Source organism: Neolamprologus multifasciatus, chromosome 11 (genome assembly GCF_963576455.1).
Source record: "Neolamprologus multifasciatus chromosome 11, fNeoMul1.2, whole genome shotgun sequence".
NCBI lineage: Eukaryota > Metazoa > Chordata > Actinopteri > Cichliformes > Cichlidae > Neolamprologus > Neolamprologus multifasciatus.
Window position 1 is genome coordinate 24,215,351 of NC_140449.1, and position 19,779 is coordinate 24,235,129.

Sequence of the window (19,779 nt, forward strand, 5' to 3'; positions counted from 1 at the left end):
CCCACTCAAGCAGTGCGGTGATAGCAGCCAACTCTGCATAGAGTCAGACAGAGGGAGAGGTTGTGGTCTGTCTTGTTAAGTGGGAAAGTAATAGGTAGCTGTAAAAGGTTTACTTCTGTTGCTGCCATCTCTATTGTTCAGGCTTTTCCAGTGTTTGTGCCTCTTTTGTTTGATGTGCTTCAATAGTATATAGCACACTCAACTACGTACATAATTGCTGTTCCACATAACTGCAGGACAGCAGCATGTTATTATGAAGTCTTTTAAGGCAAAGAATGTAGCAAATTGAAAGTGAGGTTATAGATTTTGTTTGTAACATTTTAGGTATCTGAATGGAAATGGTTTTACATGATTTCATTGACTTACATCAGTCACAAATGCACGTTTTTCAAAAGAACTCGGCCATTACTGGGAAAATGCACTTATACACATCTCTTTATTTCATTTTCTGTTTTCTCCTGGCTTTTCTCCTATTAAGATTCTCTCTATTTTTCTGTGGCGCATCTATTGCAGTTTCTGTGGACCAATCTGTAGACCATCGCAAGTCACAGATTGAGAGGCCATTTGGCTGCTGTTGACAGGAGAGAGCAGCTATTGACAGGGCCCTGCCGGGGAGGCGTGTCTCAGGCCCCACGTCCAAAGCGTTTGTGGCATTTAATACACTGTAGCAGTGGTCCTCACAGCCCTCACCCTGCGTGCTACTGCCATAGGGATCAATATGCACTGGGTTAGAGAGAAATGGACCATCTGATGCACACTCAGAGAGGGGGATGAAGGGAAAAAAGAGTGTAAGAGATGGAATCAGCGGGGAGGGGTGGGGTAGCGAGGGATTTAAGGGAAGAGAGGCAAAAGACTTGAAAAGGGGGAAAATGGTGAGACCTAAAAGTGAAGAAAAGAAGAGAGGAAATGATTAGAGGCATGGTTTAAAAGACATGGAGGCAGAGTGTTGCCCAGCACAGAGATAGATAGCAAGGGAGAGAAAGTGGTCAGCGGTTGAAAGAGACATTCAGCTGGGAAAGAAAACAGATTGGAGGGAACGGGGATAGACACTGAAAAAGAGGAAGGCTCTAGACACCAGGGAGGATACACACAGGAAAGGAAAAAAGACATAAGGGAAGAGACGAGTGGGAGATAGGAAGGGAGAGGGGGAGTAGAAGGAAGAAAGGAGAGGGGAGAAAAACAGAGGTGGTGGTGGTGGTGGTGGGGGGGGGGGGGGTGCTGGGAAGGATGAGGAGGAAAGGAGGGGAGTGGGGGGGGACTAAAATTTCCATCAGGTTTTCAATTGGGGCGGATCAATAGTGTATTAGAGCTCACCTTGACCCCATCCCTCCCCCCTCTCCCTGGCCCAGCACACAGGCCAAGCTACTCTCCCTCACAGCAGGGGACAGAGAGGGGGAGAGATTGCATTACGGCCCCCCCTTTCTTGGACCAAAGTGGCAGAAAATGGCACAATAAAAGCAAGAGCGGACAGAAAGAAAGAGGAAAACTAAGTCGCGGCAGGTAGAAACAGAGAAAGTGGGAGACGAGGAGTAAGAGACCACGGAATGAGCTGGAGGAGAACCCAGCAGGTGCTGCCGTGTTTGTTCGGATGGAGCTTTCTAGGAGAGGAAACTTGTTGGGCAGAGTGGTGTGTGCATGACTTGTGTGCATTTGTATCACTATAACACTCAAAAGGACAGATTGGAACTGAAATGTGTGATCCACATAAAACACAAGCATGTTTTTTGAACATGTATCGAATTTGGTTAAGTAACTGTGCTAAGTGTTGACGCAGTCACGGGGCTGCAGAACCTTGAAAGACAGAGAGTTTTGTGTATCAGTGTAAAAAAAAATGCACTCATACGGACTCGAACAAGTCTGTGCATTAGTATTTTTATTTTATTAATATGCCACTAGTTTAAAAATTGTAATATTCTGCATAGAATACCTTAAATATATAACTATTGGTATTACATATATAACTATTGGCATTGGTAGGCTACAAAGCCTACCAATGCTTTCAAGGTGTGGTGTACAAATCGGTGATCTGCTTCACGGTTACACACAAATGCTCAGATAAATAAGTTGGTAGATGTGCACGAGACTGGTAGGACACCCTCCATCACTGGAGGACAGCGGGACTTGAAGCTGTTGCAGAAAGACAGAGGCAGGGGCCAGAGTGAGGGTGATGATGGGGGGAGAGGTTGAATAAAAAAATTGATCTGGGAATTTAGCATTTAGACACAGTTTGCAAAGTGATATAGAGGGGAGGCAGAGGAGCAGAGGGGACAGTGCGGGGGAGGACACTTAACTTTACAATAGGTCAGCTCTGCTGCTAACTCTCTTACTAACTGGAATCTTGACATCCTGCCTCATATGCCGCTCTGTGCATATTCCCCAGAAAATAAACACAAAATGCGATTCCGAGATTCTTTCAATGATCCATCTTGAGCGTGTGATTTAGCTGTTTAGACAGGAGCTTGTTTGTAAAAGCACAGACCTACTAGCAGCACCATCCTCATCTCTTCTCCACATTTCCTAATGCTGTTCCTATTGTCACCCATCCACACTCCAGTGCACATACACACGGCAAGATGCCCGGCAAAACAACACACAAATGCACACGCGCACCCTGTGTCAGGCGTACGCACACACAGTAACACACAAACTCGGTCCCACTCACTGAGGGGGAGAAAAGGAAAGAAAAAAGGAGAGAAAAAAGAAATCGATCGCCGGGGATAGCGGTGCGCGTCGGAGGATCGTATCTTGTCAAAATAATATATTACCCTCATCCCCGCCTGATCGATGCGGTGGATTAGGGACGGAGGGCTCCCTCTCTCCCCTCCTCTCTCTCCCTCTCTTCCTCCTCGGTGCTTGGTGCAGTTTAATATTTACCTCCGTGAAAGAACGGCCGCGACGGCTCTCAGCCCTAATTGATTCCGACACATGGGGCTCTGTGCTCAGGCTGCGGATGAGAGAGGGAGGGCCGGCTGGAATGCAGAGGTAGAGAGGCGAAAGAAAGATAAAGAAAAGAGGAGGGAGAGAAGGAACCTCAGGACAGCAGCATCAAAAAGCAAAATAGCAGGAATATGTGAAAAGGAAGGCTAGGAAAAGAAAAGATTTCCATAAGGAAGAAAAAAGAAGCTGTGGGAAGAAATGGAAGACTGAAAAGGCTGAGATAACGTATGGAGTTTGAAAAAATGGATGGATAAAGGTTAGGGTGGTGGAAGAGAGACGAATGAACTTAAAACCTTGGAGGAAAACCTGGGAGGTCAGAGGAAATACAGCTAGAAAGGTATAAGATGGAGACAGCTGAGCCAGAGGGTGGAGAGGAATGGCAATGTATGTGGCACAAATAGAGGAGAGAGGGATGAATGGAACGGATAGCAGATAGGAAATGAATCAGGAAGAATGAGGGAAACGGGGAGAGTAGGTGGAAATGGGACTGCACGCGAAAGTGGCTTCAGGAGAGCAGGAAGAGAAACGGGAGGGATGAGGGCAGAGGAGAGCAAATGAGAGGGGATTAAGAGAGCGACAGGAAGATGGATAGAAATGGAGGAGTGAAACATGACGGGTGGAATGTAGAGCACCAATAAAAAGGCAAGAACGGGGAGCAAAGAAATAGGGGGATGATGGAAAAAAGATCCCGGCGCAGAGGTGACAGAATGATATCAGGTGGGATAGACAGAAAACAGGAGTGATAGCGGAGCGAGAGGCGGGAGGGTAGAGAGGGACCATATTTTCCGCTGAAGGAACTGGCCTGTCATGCTGTTCCGCCAGCGCAGAGCGGCTCTATAAAATACAGGGAGCAGGCGGGTCGTGTCGGGTGACTTATGTGTATATCTAGGCTTTGTCAATATTTCTTTCTGTCTTCCTTCCTCTGTGCTCTCCCTATTGCTCCCTGACTTTCTTTTTCCAATTGTGCTTCCACTGTCTCCCCATTTCTTACTACGAGTGTGTGTTCGTCCCAGTTAAGTGCTCACTCCATCTCCAGCACTGTTTGTCCGCCTTCCTGTTCTTTCTGGGAAGTGAGAGCACATACAAGAGATATAAGCCGTAGAAGTCACCTGCACCTTTTGAGCTTGCAAGCCAAACATGACTGTGGTGCAACAACTCGAGGACTTATTGAGGTTTTATTCTTCAGTCATTCTCCATTATGAGGCGATAGAGGCAGGATGATGAGGCTTGCGGCTCTGTTTTACATCAACAGAGCACCAACACAAATACTCTCATTGGGGTTCATATCTTAAAGCCTATCTCCAGATTAAGAACATAGAGACAGACACGGCTGGTTCCCTCTCTCAAACTCTTTTGCATAAGTGCAGGGATAAATGAATTCATCGGGTTGTGTACATCTTTCTGTAAATCCACTTTTCTAGTTTGTGTTTCTCCAAGTACAGAAGCACCGGGTGGTAGGCTGATTTATTCATGTGATCCCACGTTGGGTTACACCTCCTCTTCCTCATTTGGCATGGTTTAGTATCCTGCACACAGGTCTGTGGAGACCTGGACCCATGGGGGGGCCAGGCATCCTGCAGATACACTACCCCAGTGCACAACTAGTGGACACTCACAAATTACCCTGCTCTACATTTCATGTATATTTATTATGAAAATATATTAAAACTTCTCCGAACTGTTTCTGTCTTGCCACGTAAGTGAGAGTACTACAATGTTGCCCTCATTTTTGACTTCACCAAAGTCCTGATGGGACTTGGCGATGAGAAAAACATTCAGTTCTATTTCTACCTACCTGTGTCGCCACAGAAAAAGTGAGGAGGGGAGGGGGAACATAGAGGACACAGAAGTTGAAATGGAATGAAACAGAACTTATTTATTTTTTAAAAATAAGCCCCAAATTTCCAATCTATCCCCATGACTTCCTCTGCCTCGGTGCTATGGTTTCTTTTTCCTTCCCCTTTCTCTCTCTCTCTCTCTGTCGCTGTGTCTGTTCTTTATTTACACCTCTCTCCTGCTCTCTGCAGTGGCTCAGGGAGCGGTAACAGAAGTGTCACTTGTCATTATTGGTCTAATTCAGTAATCCGTCATCGTGCACTCACTGTATGCAGTGCATTATACGCCAGCACAGCAGGTGTACTACGCACCGAGGTGGAGATTCGATTTGACACGCACACACAGGCGAGAGAGCCAACGGGGGCCGGAGCAGACGGGCACCGAATGTGTGCGTTTGTGTGCGTACATTTTGTTTTCTGTGTGTGTCGGAGAAAGTGGAAGGGGAACAGATAGAAAGATGGAGAAATTGAATTTTTGTGTGCGTGTCTGTGGATATATTGTAGTTTCAATAGAAATACAGCGGTCTAAGATGTCTCTGTAGTGGGACGAGACATCAGCGACGGGACAGAGACAGCAGAACGAGTCAGAGCAGAGACTGTGAGCGGTAGCACATGTGGGAACAGATGCGAAAGAAGATATTTGCAGTAAAGAAAAATGAACAAAATCCAACAATATATTATTACAGCGTGCTTTCCATTCATTTACAATCTGCAATCATCAAATCAAAGTTTACGTCTTCATCTGAGGGCTGAATATGTTTTGTAACCCAGCCTGGAAGCAAAGCTATAACACAATCTACTGTTCAAAACACGGTATTGAGTTTCCATGATTCTGTTGTTCAACACTTTTACTTAGCTATAAAAGTTTTGCTTTATCCTTATAGCATTTTATAAAGCAGTTCATTAGAAAGTAATATTTTTATTTCATAAGCGAATATGATGGCTGACCAGCCAAGAAAGTCAATTCAGTCTGATTTATAAATTAGTTGTCGGACTTTTAAGTTTGGTGAAACTTATAGTTTATTATGTTTTTCCCAATTGAACTGCTTGGCTATTTAAACCACATTAATGCCAATTTTTCTCCAGTATTTTCATTTAGCTGCTACACTACACAAATAGGACCACATGCCTCTACCGCCAGTGGGGAAAGAAAAAAAATAGGCACAATGACTTGCAAGACAAGGAACATCCAGCTTATGTAGTCAGCGTCTTGGACTTCACCTGGACTCTCTAGATTTAATTATGAGAGTATATGGACTCATTGTCATTGTACAAAAACATAATGTGTTGTGCTTTTCACCCACCTCATCCTGCTATAGTGGGAAAAAATCCATAAAGCGATATGATTGCTAAGTCTCCCAGATCTCTGTTCAGCTTGCGGCATTGCTAACTTCTGCACCACAGTGTGAAATTATGGATTCTCCTGGGATTATGCTTAGAAGCACCTAGATAGATCTCCAAACCCAATGTTTGTTTTATATAAAGGTCAAGTCTAGATTCAACTTAGACATGGTGAGGTGAACCCTGCTGCAGTCAGGGTTGTGGTCTGTAAGACTGATCCATTATCCATGAAGTCGAACACCGATTTTATCTGCTTTAGTCTCGCCCATGTTTATGTTTGTTTTTGCCAGTAGGCATCACAGATGACTAATCAATCAATCAGTCAATCAATCAATAATCAATATTGGTAGAGATTTTTTTTTAATTTAACCCATTAGTGCTTTATCAGTTTAAATGATTTTAAGTGTAGTTTAGCGTTTTAGTACCGCTTTCCTCAGCTTACACATAGATATCATTTTAAATGCAAGAATGTCAGACAGTTTATCAACTTGACTTATGCTTGGTAGCTGTTATTCAAGTTCATTTTTATTCATTTATTTTTTAGTTTGTTTATTCTGCATATAGTATATACAGCTGGATGCTTTCATATCAAGAAAATAAACACAAAGGCAAAGTCTGATAAAAACAAAGGAAAGTGTAAGTACCATCCCTGAAAATCCTTTCACTTCATGTATGATATGTAAACATGATGAATGGATCTTAAAACAGGAGTAGGTAGAAGCTTAACACTGCACTGCACACAAAAATGTGCATACAGTCCAAACTTGGCACACTTCTAAGTCAAAGCTATCTACAACTTGGTGCTCCGGTGGGTCCAATCGAAAGAAAGGCAAAGCCAAGCTTTGTATGCAGCATTGACAGTCCCACTTCCCTTGGGGTTGGAGATGGTGCCCCCTACATTCTGGGTACTAGAGTTTTATTCTATGTGAACAAGTGTAAGGGTGATAGGGTTTAAGATGTGATGGAGCTTCACCTCTTCTCTTTATCAATGGCAATTTGTATGTGAGCGCACACCTCTGGAGTCCCAGCGGACACAGTGGATTTCATCAAGTTCTTAACCCCACAAGGCTACAAATCCGGTTACCACTGTAAGTGTTTTAAACTGTTTAAACTATCACAGCACTCCATGCTGAGTCCCAGCCTGTGTGCAAGTCACGCCCAGATCACACCGAACCATATGAGTGTAACTGCATTTACTCTACTTTTTTCTCTTATTTTATTTTTGCTTTATATAACACCTGCCATTTCCACCAGCACATCAAACCCCGGCTGTAAGCTGACTCCGAGGGGATTCACTTCTATTGTTTTGTGAAACCTTTTTACAGCTGCTTTTATTGATTCATTTTTATCATTCCTTTTTTCATTAAGAACATATGGAAGACATTTTTTATGTGATTTGACTACACCCCAAATTTCTGCTGCTGATTTTACTGTAAGATTGTGGGATACTGATGATGCAGAGTAGGGCAATGCAGTTTATACGCTGAATACTAATAGCCACTGTTGCTAATTGTTAATTGCAAGATTTTTCTAATTACTGCTCATTAGTGTAATTTGCATAACTCTAAATGTATGGCGAACTATGATGAGCCCAGTTCAGAATCAACAGTTCAACCAATGAAAACAATGAAAAAACATCACAGTATGTCTTTATTTGCCATTTCTTAGAAATTATTTTGTCGTTGGTCATCAGTAAAATTTCAGACATGTGATTGAGCTAAATCACCAATCCTCTTTTACATCAGGAGCAAACCAAAACACTTTTTCAAACAGACATCGACTGCACAATTTAAAGCTGTCGCTGCATCTGATTGTTTACTAATCGCTAATTTATCTGAGAAAGTATTCAGTTCAAGAAAGTGAGGTGAGAAATTACAATTGAACTAAGAGAGAGAGAGAAAAATAGATTTTTATGTTAAAGATGTTAGACTTTTTTTCTCCAGAGGCCCTCTTCCCCTTCACCCACCCAAAAAACAAGAGTAAAGCCTTTCAGTCACATATAGCCAGAGAATTAGAGATAGGTATATGGGGCTAATCCTTTAATGTGGTATAAACTTAACAGGTAGTTTCTCATTGTTGTTGGTTTATAAATTATAGCTCTTAAATTTAAATTACAAAAAACAAAAAACTTTTACTGTATAATATTATCAGGTTAACATCAACTCTAAACAAAACATGCTTAAAAGTTGAAAGAATGAAATGGCAGAAGCTGTTTGTTTTGGATTTCTCAGAGCAGAAAAAAAATGTTAAGTCAAAACATCTTAATTTTATAATGAACTAGTTATTTTGGCTTAAAAGCTACATTGAAAGGTCATTAATATCTGAAGGATTTGCTTATTTGCTTATATCGCCAATGGATCATTTAACCTATTGACAAAGAGCCCTTTGATTTTATCTATTGCCTGCCTGATGGTGATCATCGACTGGGGAGTTATTTTGTATTAAATAATCAGAGGTGATCAATACCGCTCAATAACTGTCTTCCTCCTCCTTCTTATCAGCCCCACAATGTCTCCATGTTGAAAGACCCATAGGCGCACACTGCTGCATGACATGGTTATAAGATGGTCGGAATATATAAATATATGTAATCTGTTGATCCTCTGGCGTTTTACAGTTACTTTGTCTTTGTTTAGGAGCTGAATTGCACAATAGCATCCACCAAATGATGGCCAGCACACAATGAGCTACTTCTCCTCCTCTGCATCAGTTGATCAAAACCGCCTGGAGTTATGCAGTTAATGGCATCATTATTGTAAAAGAGAGAGAGAGAGAAAAAAAAAGGAGATAGGAGAGCGAGCAAAAGGGGTGGGAAGAACAAAGTTGGAAAAGGAGAAGGAGGAGGAGGGAAGGAAGGAAAGTGTTTGAATTATTATCCTGTATATGCTCGAGTGGACACGAGACAGAGAGCAGGGGGCGATTTGGCGAGTTGTTGAAGAAAAGATGAGAGGTGAGGCCTACGGTGGGGAGGAGAGAGCAGGAGGGAGGGCCGGTGATGAATGGAAGGAGAACAGGGATGAGAGACGGAGCAGCATGAAAGAGTATATACGGTGCGCGGTCCCGCTCCGAGGATGATGAAACGTTAATTAAAGTAAACGAGCTACCTGAGCTCCCCGGCTAACCCCCTGTCACACTCTGTCAGGAGACAGAAAGAGGGAGGTGGGGGGCAAGGGGGGAAAGAGGGGGGGCGGTGGAAATTTGACTGGAGAGGAGAGAAGTTGGATAATCCAGCTGTGGCTTTAGTTCAAGGTTGATTGCTGTCACAGTTTCTAGCACAGATATCATGCATGTGCACACCAGCGAATATAAATAAATATGACTTCAATATGATCATTTAATCATTTAAGTTATTTTTTGTGCATTATTATTAAATTATTTTCCATTAATTCCTCGCAGGCTCCATCCAAGATTTCGTGTGAGACCCGCCGAGCTCTCCGCAATGGCATCTCGCATGCGGGAACACAACATTTTGAATGAACCGATCAGCCGTGCGAATGTGTCTGAAACGTTGCTGCGTGGATCAGTAATTACAAACTAATTTTTGGCCAAAAGTGCGCCCTAATTTTCAAAAGAAACCCCCACCCATCCTCTCCCCCTCGAATATGTTTCAGCCTGTGCTCCTCTGTGTATATAATCCTTATTTCCCGTTCAATCCACGCAAGGTTTCATCCGCCAAGATCACCTTTGTTTCTTTTTAATGCTCATATTCATTCAATTAATCTGGGCTCTAATTCGTTTATATATTTATTTACTCGGTCTCGCCATCACTCTCTTCTTTTTTTCATCTCTCTCCAACGATTATCCTGGCGTCTAATTAGAAATCGATGCCGCTTGGCCGCCGGGTATTTGCAATGTGTTTGTGGACGTTGAGAACAATTCCCCGGACAGAAAAGACTGAGAGAAGAAAGAGAGAGGAAGAGGAAACGCTACACTACACTGCACTGCACTATATGCACACACACACGCGAGCGCGCAGATTCTGACAACCGACTTAACTGCTTGCAGCTATTCTTCTTTCTAAAAAAGCAGTAGGCTAAGTTTAAAAAAAAAAACAGAAAAGAAAGAATACAAGGAAAGGAAAAAATGAAAAGAAAATGATTTTTTTAACGACTGACGCGAGGGATTTGTGCAGAATTGTTGAGGACTGTTTCCCCGTCTTTTAGGAAAACAAACAAACCTCGAAGTGGAAAAGCACTTTAAATGTGATGGCCTGCATCTAACCCTAGCCAAAAGTCGAAGGAGCCAATTCATCACAAGGTTATAACAATCCAGTGCGCCGAGCCTCTATTGCTATGGTATTCTTATTTTAGTATCGGGCTTCTATTTTTGAGAGTTTGGGGCCTGCGTATGTAATTAATGCATTAGTCCGAAATGCAAACTTCTACGTGCGTTTAATAGCAGCCAAACTTTGTTGAAATTAGCCTTCAGTAATTGAGTGATCGTTCATTTGCCTTTCTCCCTTTAAGGCGAATATTTCGGGCAGTTGGAAACTCAAAGTCTAAATTACTTCAAACTTTGTGTGAACTATGGCACCCATTCTCTTTTCCCTTTTTTGTGCCATAACCGGTGTCTTCTCTGATGCTCATTCCGAGCCGGCGTCGCCTCCTCTCTGTCGCATCCCGCGGAGAGGAGTCGGTATGGAGACGACGGGTTAGCGCCATTACCGGGGCCAATCGAACCAAACCGGATTAGCAGCTGCCAGATGAAAAACGAAATCGTTCCAACCAAGTGAAAAAAAATGTAGGGAACCAGAGCCTCGCACTTTTATTAGTTCAGCTTTACACCACAGTGTGTTTACCATCTGTGCGCAACCTTTTATTGGCTCTCCCCATAATCTGTTTTTCAGACGCCGTTTCTCTCTGTTTACTGTGTTCATCATCCCAAACGAGATGCATCACTTTCTCTCCTCCTTTCCCTCCCCTCCCCTTGTGTGTGTGTTTCTCCAATAACTCCGTGGGTTCACCAGTCAGGAAGTGTCATATCGGGAAATGCAGTGTTGGAGTGTCACCCCCCTCTGCATGATAAGGAAAACTGAATAACTTGCTTCTTCTCCTTGTTGCTTCACATTTCATCAACCCCTGTGATGCTTTACTTGTGCCAAAACCATCAGTCTGGGCTCCCTGGTGTCTGTGTGTGTGTGTTGTGTGGTTCCAAATGTGTGCATGTGTATGCATTTGAGTGTTTGTGTGTCTTTGTTGCTCTGTGCAGTAAGTCATATTTGAGGCTTCATCCTTGCATTTTCTGTCAGTCTATCTTTCCATCTTGCACGCTCATTAAACGTCCCTCCCTCACACAGACACACACACCATCTCCCTCTCTCTCTCTCTCTCTCACACACACACACACACACACACACACACACACACACACACACACACACACTCCCTCTCTCACTCTGTCTCTGAGTCTCTCCCTCTCCTTCTTCTTCCTCCGCGCCTCACGCTCCCCTTGCCCGTGGCTATATGATCGTGAAAAATGTGTTTACAAAACTCGCTCTCTTGCAGATCAAACCGTATGGACGAATCAAAGACTTTGGAGAGAGAGGCAGAAAAGAAGCGAGGGAAGATAGAGAAAGAGAGATAGAAGGGGTATGAGCAGAGGGTGTGTAGAGGCCTTATAATTTTAAAATTCTCTGTGTGTTATTCTCTCTCTCTCCCTCTCACTTTTTTCCCTCCTCATGTGGTTGTGTGTGCGTCTGCATCTCCTTTGGTAATACAATATCTTTAAGGCCCCCAAAACAACTATCTGTGTCTCACAGTTAAACATGAGATAATGCAATATTGATGTCTCCTTGTCTTTGCTATAACGCAATACTGGACCCATTCAGGCTGGACACGCTAACATAGGCCGATAGTGCCCTTGCACTTAAAAGAATTACTCTGCTCCTGTAATAAATTTTAGAGGGATGCTACACAAATATGAAGTCCCACAAGGAATATAGAAGCCTGTGAGAGCATAGAAGTAAAAAAAAACACTCCCAAAGAAGCATCAGGTCACCTTTCATGTTATGTATTCAGTACAAGGCACACAGTAATATTGGGCTGTATTAGCTTTCAGCTGGTTCTTTGTGCATTTGGGTTTCAAGGGAGTGATTTGAGACATGTTTACTAGTCCAAGTTTTGAGCGACTTTGTGTTAGCTGAGGCCTCTGGAAGTCCTCAGAGTTATGAAGGCTATTTGCGCTTCATTTTGTGCATCACTTGTTCACGTAATTAAAATTTCAGACTTTTTAGTTCATTAACAAACAAGGACATTATTCTGAAGTCCAACGCTGGGTGCTTGTCACTGCTGTCTTAGTAAAAGTTGTTGAACTGTTTAAAGACCAGGAACGCTATTCAATCAGTGCTGGTGGTATACAATTTGGGTGCATTATTTTACTAAGATTTTATTAAGTAGCCGAACCAAATAGAACCAAAACTGCGTTATCTTAGAATCCCTAAAAGCACAAAATCTGACATGGTGTTGTACATAACAAATGACATTAAGTGCAATAAAATGTGTGAGAACCTTTTTAAAACTTATGGTTTATACTCTTGTGGTTGGAAATCTGTTTCTCAAGTGCCCATATGATACATTACTTCTATGACAAGACTTCGTTTTTTTATCATAATGTCAAATTGCCTGATGAGGGTGCAAAGGCAGGAAAGGTGTGAGGAGTTATTTTTAAATAGAAATATCAGAATTGCTGCTCTTAATGTTTATGACAGGTTTGATAATTATGAGAAGAGAGCGTCTAAAATCCACAGAGAAGGACAGGAAGAAGACACAAAAAGATGAAGGAAGAGGAGGAAAGGGATTGTGAGGGGATGATGGTGAATGTGGTGAAGGAGGAGCGGGGAATGAGGGGGGTGGGGGGGCAGACAGACAGGCAGGGGGAGCGATTATAGCAGGGTTTATGTATGAGCTATTGATTGAGTCGGTGGTGACTTCTTGAGTGGTTAATTCGGGAAGTGAGAGCGATAGAGAGAGTAACTCACTGACCAGAGAGGGGAGGGAGAGTGAATGGGGGGATAAAGAGAGAGATAGAGTAGGAGAGCGTGAAGAGGAGGAGGAGAGATACAGAGGAAGAAAAAAGTGGACTTCCCCAAGTTAAAAGTGTGGAACATAAGATTCTATTTGGTAAGGAATTAATTTGTGGTTCATGATTACTAACAGGGGCAATTTATGAAGCAGGGTTGTTTTGTTTTTTTGTCTTTTGACCCTTTTCAAAACTGCTGAACTTTTCTCCAAGTGTTTGACACAAACACTTGGATATAAAATTCAGCCAATATTTAAAGGATTTTCTATTACAGAAAAAAAGTCTTAAGATTTGTTTATTATGTGGATTATGCATAATGCTCCTTCTGTTTGGCACAAAACAGCAACTAAAAGGGAAAATAAATGAAATCCACATTTACCTGTGTAGGGTTTTAGAGAGGGCACAGTACCTCAGAGCAGGAAGGGTTCAAATCCGGTCTGAGGCTTTTTGTGTGATGTTTGCATGTTCTCCCCATGATTGTGTGGGTTCTCTCCAAGTACTCCGACTTCCTCCAAAAGTCAAACGACATACACTGGTGTGAACTTCTGACTCCAAAGGGGCCGTAGGTGTGAATGTGAGCATGAATGGTTGTCTTTCTCTACGTGTTAGCCCTGCAACCCATCCCGGGTGTTCCTTGTCTCTTGCCCTATGACAGCTAGGATGGGCACCAGCCCCCTTTCAGCAACCCTGAATTAGATAAGGGGAAGGAGATGGATGGCTGGATGGATTTTAGAGTAACATATAACCAGGCTTTGAGCTGGAGTCTCTACCTCAAATCTAAATTCTCAATCTTACTGGTTCAAAAACAGTTATCACTAATTTAGAGGGGAAGTGTCATTAAGCATGAAGGTGATTAAACACCATTATGAGCTGCTAAAGGGTCTCTATGACCCCAAACACAGAGAAAACAGAAAACAGTGCAGTCACATTCAAACACTTTAAGTTATAATGATCACACAGCTTCTGATCTGCCTTAGTATTGCTTCAGTCCCAACACGGTTTTCTTTGGGAAATTAACTGAAGATCTGAGCAACCTGCGTTCATGTCCTGAACATACTCAACTCAATTAAAGCCTTCCGCTCTCCATCACACATAAACACTGAGCGAGATCAGACAGCGTATTTTCTTCTCTGGATTTAAGCCTATAGGACACTCGTGCGATCGCTGGAAACCACAGAAGGATCTGTTGGTCTCACTGCATCACCTTGTCTGAGGAAAAAATAGTCAAGAGCAACAACTCTGAGTGGGAAACGAGGTGGTGTGTGCGTTTGGTGGACGTGTTTGTAGTGTAGTGAGCGTGAAGGTTCTCAGTAATAGCCTATAGACAGATTGGTTATTATTCCAAATGTGTCCGGTGCATATTCGCCCGCAGTTTGATTTGCAATGCATCTCTCAGTTTGTTCGCTGGTAGGATATCCTGGATAGGATATCAAATTCCGAAAAGCTTCGCGCGCGAGTGACGCTACGTGGGTTTTGCGTGCATCTGTGTGTGTGTGTGTGTGCGCGCATGTGTGTGTGAAGGTCAGCTCGCCGGCGCAGTTTCTTTTCCTATTTCTCTTCCCTCTCGCGCAGGTTTTGATCTCTCAGCCGCGAGATCAAAGGCGCTCTCTGGCTATTAGTCAGCGCGAGCCATTGATCCCTCATCGATCCACGCGAGACACAGCCGCCCCGTGAACACCGCGCGAGGCTCCCAAAAGCTCCTCCCGCGCGTCAGGAGAGAGAGGGAGAGAGAAAGCAGAGGAGGGAGATGGAGCGGTGTCTGTGTGTGCGCGCGCGCGCGTGTGTATTTTTCTACTGGCGCGGGCAGAGCCAAACTCGAGCTTTTTCTTTGCCGCGGGACATGAAACAATGAGGCTCGAGCCGGTTTTAATAAAGCGCGCTTTCCCTCCTTTCAACTCTGGCGCGAGGCGGACGAGCCGGCAGCGGAGAGCGATCGATAATTAATGACGATGAATAATTTAACCCTATCGATTGATACTTTTTTCTTCATCCTTTTCCCCCTTCTTTTCCTTATTTTCTTAAGGCCAGCGTTCTATATCATACTAATGCCGTTTTCACGCGCTCAACATCCTCATCTCCACTCACCTCTTCTTAAACTTGTTGGAGTTCACCACCGATCGTGAAAGTCTGGAGAAAAAAAAATCAGGTTTCCTTATTTATCAAAGTACTCTATTTATGACCCGAGCTGGAGTCTAAACTTCTCTCCGTGAATTGAGCTGGCCTTTTCTTCTTACTCTTCTTTTTAAAACCGCAAGGTGTTGTGTTTGTCATTAAAGCCAAATATGCACATCATACCCCATTACAAGTAGCCCAAGAAACGAGCCATCATATTCGACCTTTTAACATATTTCTTCTGCCAACACTTTATTTATTACAGTCAATCCCTCTCACACACTCCTGGTGTTACTCTGTGACTTAAAGTAGTGATATAATGTAGTAAAATCTCCAAAGCTCAACTCATGAATGAACATATAAAGCTCTTACTCATTTTGAAGCACTCATATTTTCAGCAGGGGTATCTGTGCTCAGCATTGACTTTAAGCTATGTATTCATAGATTTAGGAACTTGATGCAAATTCTAACCCCAGCCTTATTCCTTAAGCCGTGAACCAAACAGTTCAGTGTGAAATTATGTTTCTTAAGTTTTCAGATATGGACTTTAATATTTCTCTGCCCTATTACTCCCTGCCTCTGTTGTCACATCTTGTACCGCTGCTCTACTGTATCTTTCAAAGTACATTTCACTGAATGATATTCTGGCCGGGCAGTCCTGTCAGATGATAGCCTGTCTCAGTGTGAAGGACTCAGTATTAGCTTTGCCCCTGCAGTGGGGAGTAATGGGTGCTCTGTGGGAGAACAACTAGATTCAGCCAGTACTCCTGTAACGATATGTCTTGGTTAAATACACTGATGCTGCTGCACCGCTGCCTGCTCCTATTATAGTGACTGCACTGATTTCTCACTCTTTCACATTGCAGTGTGATGGGTGTGTAAGGTACAAAGGAGGGATTGTGGGGAAATCTAGCGGCTATAACTTGCAACATGATCAGTATTGCTGTGATTATCTGCGCAGTTTTAGCGATTAAAATGTAATCTTTTTTTCATTTTTTATGGATTTTCACAGATTCAAACCTTAAATGGTAAAAGTGAAAACCTTAATGTACAACATGAAATGCAGAAAAAATAAATAAATATCAATAATTTAAAAAAACAACAACCAGTGATGGTTTTAATGTTTTATGATTCATCCAGTGTATTATCGAGTGTGTAATATCCTGCGAACAGGTCAAATTGTCTGAAAAACCTAGTTATTGAGACCAAATTTTTAACTTGTGAAGTTTTGAGAGTCTTTGGGATGCTGAAGTTGACTCTTTTTTTCGTTATGTAAAGGGGAAGTTAGTTTTGTTGATGGCAAGGTTTCAGTCATCGTTTGTCTTAGTTTGAAAAAGCATGTAGAACTTTTTCTTTGTCACATACAAAATCCAAAGAACCTTTTTAATTGGATGCTCAAACAAGATGTAGATGAGATGCATATTTGGGCTTCAAAACAAAATTTGTAGCTTGATATTTTAAGATGTAATTAAATATTATTTTTAAAAATGATATAAAGAATGTTTTTTGGTAATTAAGTTGGAACTTAAGCTAAATAAGAAGATTTATAGGCCAGTGTATGGATAGAATTTAATTCTGTGTTGACTTTTCTCTTCAACATTTGGATAGATAGGTTCTTTTCCCTCTTCCTGACCAACCCCCTTTCCTCCTCTCCTCCTCCTTCTTCTCTCTTCTGTCTCTCTCCTCATTTCTCCTCTCTCCTTCTTTCCATCTCCTCTAACAAACCCATAGCAGAGTCCCTCTGTTCTTCCACCCTGAGGCTGACCAGTGTGTCAGAGCTAACCAGGGAGAGGAACAGAGAGAGAAAGACAGAGATAGCAGGAGAGAGGCAAGCAGAGTGAAAGGAAGAGAGAGAGAGAGTTTTCAGTCGGGCCTTTTTCAGGGGCAACCAAAAAAAGGAAGATGAGACAGATGTACAGAGTCCTTTTCATCTAGTGGAAAAAGAAAGCGGGAGAGGCCAGACTTTTCATGCCTCTCACATTTTTCTATCTTTTTATATCGTGACCCATCACTCTTTCCTTCTTTAGACAGCACTGGAGACATAATGTTGCCTGAATGTCAGGCTGCCCTCCTTCCTCGCTCTACCCCAGTCACTCTGCAGAATTTCAAAACGTAGTTTGTACTACAGTATATCCCTCACACTGGTTTCTTTTCACTCCCGTCAGTGTCCTACTAACCTTGGCGTCACAAGTATGCCAGTTCTGCCTTTACTTTAGCAACATTGTTACAGAGTTGATGTTTGGGAGATACATGCAAAAGTTACAAATACAAATCTGTGACCTTTGTGGCGAGACTGACTTCTTAAAACTCAGTGGGACTGGTCCAATCCTGACTCTTGGATATGCTTTTTCAGTCTTTTTCTTAGTCTTAGTCCCCACTTGGGCAAGAAAGTCGAGAGGTCACAGGAAGTTCATCAGTTGAGAAAATACAAGTTTTAGTTTACTGCTGAAAGAAGGATGGTTCACGTACAAGTCTACCTGAACATGATGCAAACATACCAATTTGGTCATTGCAACACTGTAGTAAATTTTATCTTTCTTTCTTTGGACTTTGTCCCTTGTCAGTTACAATAGTTGGAAACGATTGCTCTCGTTGATGTAGGAGTTTGTCTTTAGAAGACCCATCTGCTTATCCATGAATTTATTGTCTTTTTTTTTCCAAAGCAGTTTTCCAATGATCAAAACAGATTTGGCATTACATGACTGAAAGGTTATTTATAGGAAGCAACTGAACTTTATTTGCACTGTGTGAAATTCAAGAAGAAGAGAAATAAACTGAGTGAAAAATGCATTTTATCTCCTGTCCAATCATTAGTAAATCTGCAGTGAGCAGTATAACAGTATAGTACCTTGCACCTTTGCTAGCAGACAGCTTAATTTCTTATATTGCATGAATTTTGAGGGCGTTGCACTGCATAATTTTCACTCTCTAATGCTTTGAAAATGGCTAAAAGTAAGTACAGAGAGCAAATGTGGAGGGATTTCTGAGGTTTACATGTTGAGCAGTGACAACAGCAGAAACCTTTAACCTTTCAGCCTTGACACAGGAAGTTTGTGTATCCCTGCAATGTTGTTGTGTCCTAAAGTCACAAAAAACAAAGTGCACTCTTTCAAGCGTTAAACTATAGAAAAGCCTCTGAATCATCAACACACCAGAGATTTTCCAGCAGTAATGGTCCATTTGCTAGATCTAGTGCAGGCCTACACTTCAGATTATGTGTAGGAACACAGCTGAGGTGTTTTTGTGAAGATGTGATTGTGTGAAGTAACTTAGTGAATCTATTGAGTGTGCTTACTATTGTCACCGGTAGCCGTGTGATCCATCATCCACGCTGGGTTTCACAGGTGACCTTTTGTGGGAGAGGGGTCCTTTGTTTGGACTCTTGTGTCTCTTTGTCCAAATAAAGCAGTGTTTTTTCTGCCCACATCTCTCTATCAGTAAACCAGAATCTTTAGTAAACAAAGTGCATTCTCTTTTTCAGCTCGGTGAGATCTGTGTTAGTGTGCCGATATTGATTCAGTCAATATCTATGGGCTCCATGTCTTACTTTGTGTGCTGCGTCGTACAGTGTGTGTGCGACGGCTACCTGAATGCCTGCATATTTGTGCCATATCTGCTTGAGACTGTGTTTACTGTGCATGCACAATCCCTTACAATCTGTGAGTGTCTGTATCTGACAGTCTGTGCATGCATGTGTGTGTTCGAGTGTGTGCGTATGAGGAGCAGTATTCCCTGGGCTGCTAGTTATAATGTTTCTGGGGGTGATGGGGGGAACTTGAAAGCCCTGTGCTGCCCAAATCAAAACTAACAAGGAAATGATGGGGGCTCCTTTATCTCCTCTCTGGCCTGGGGGGCCGAGGGGGGGGGCGAGAACGGGAGACTGGGCAGGGAGGGAAAGAAGAGGAGGTGGGAGGGAGGGAGAGAGAGAGAGAGAAAGGGAGAGAGTGAGGGGAGGAGGAGGAGGCGGAGGAGGGGGGTAGCCTGGCTTCCTCTTTGATTTGTAAAAAATGCATTACCTCCGAAATCAAACGGAAAATTACTGCGCCGAAGCAAAACACACAGAGCAGGAGAGAGGGAGAAGGGTGGAGTGGAAGGGAGGGCGGGGGAGAAGACAGTGGATAGGTGTGTGAATAGAAAGGAGGTGGGAAAGAGGAAAGGAGGAGTCACCTGTATAGATATGCTGTTGGATATGAAAAGGGAAGGAAGAGTATGGATTTGAGGTAATGCGTAGGTGGTATGAGAGGAAGTTGGAAAGACTGTGAAAGACAGGAGCTCACATATATGTTTCCCGCAGAGGAGATGAGCTTATACATGCCGTGGACCATGAGAATACGGCAAATGAAAGAGATGATGCAGTATTGATGACCTGTAGCCCACGGGGAAGAGGAAAGTTATGGATTGCTACCGCCAACACAACGTATATCTCATTTTGTAAAGACCAATCTTCGCAACGGCCTTCCTGTCAGACGAGGTCAACATTTTCATGGAAAGATGACAGTTTCAAATGTTTTCAAAAATCCCCAAACATGTGAACAGC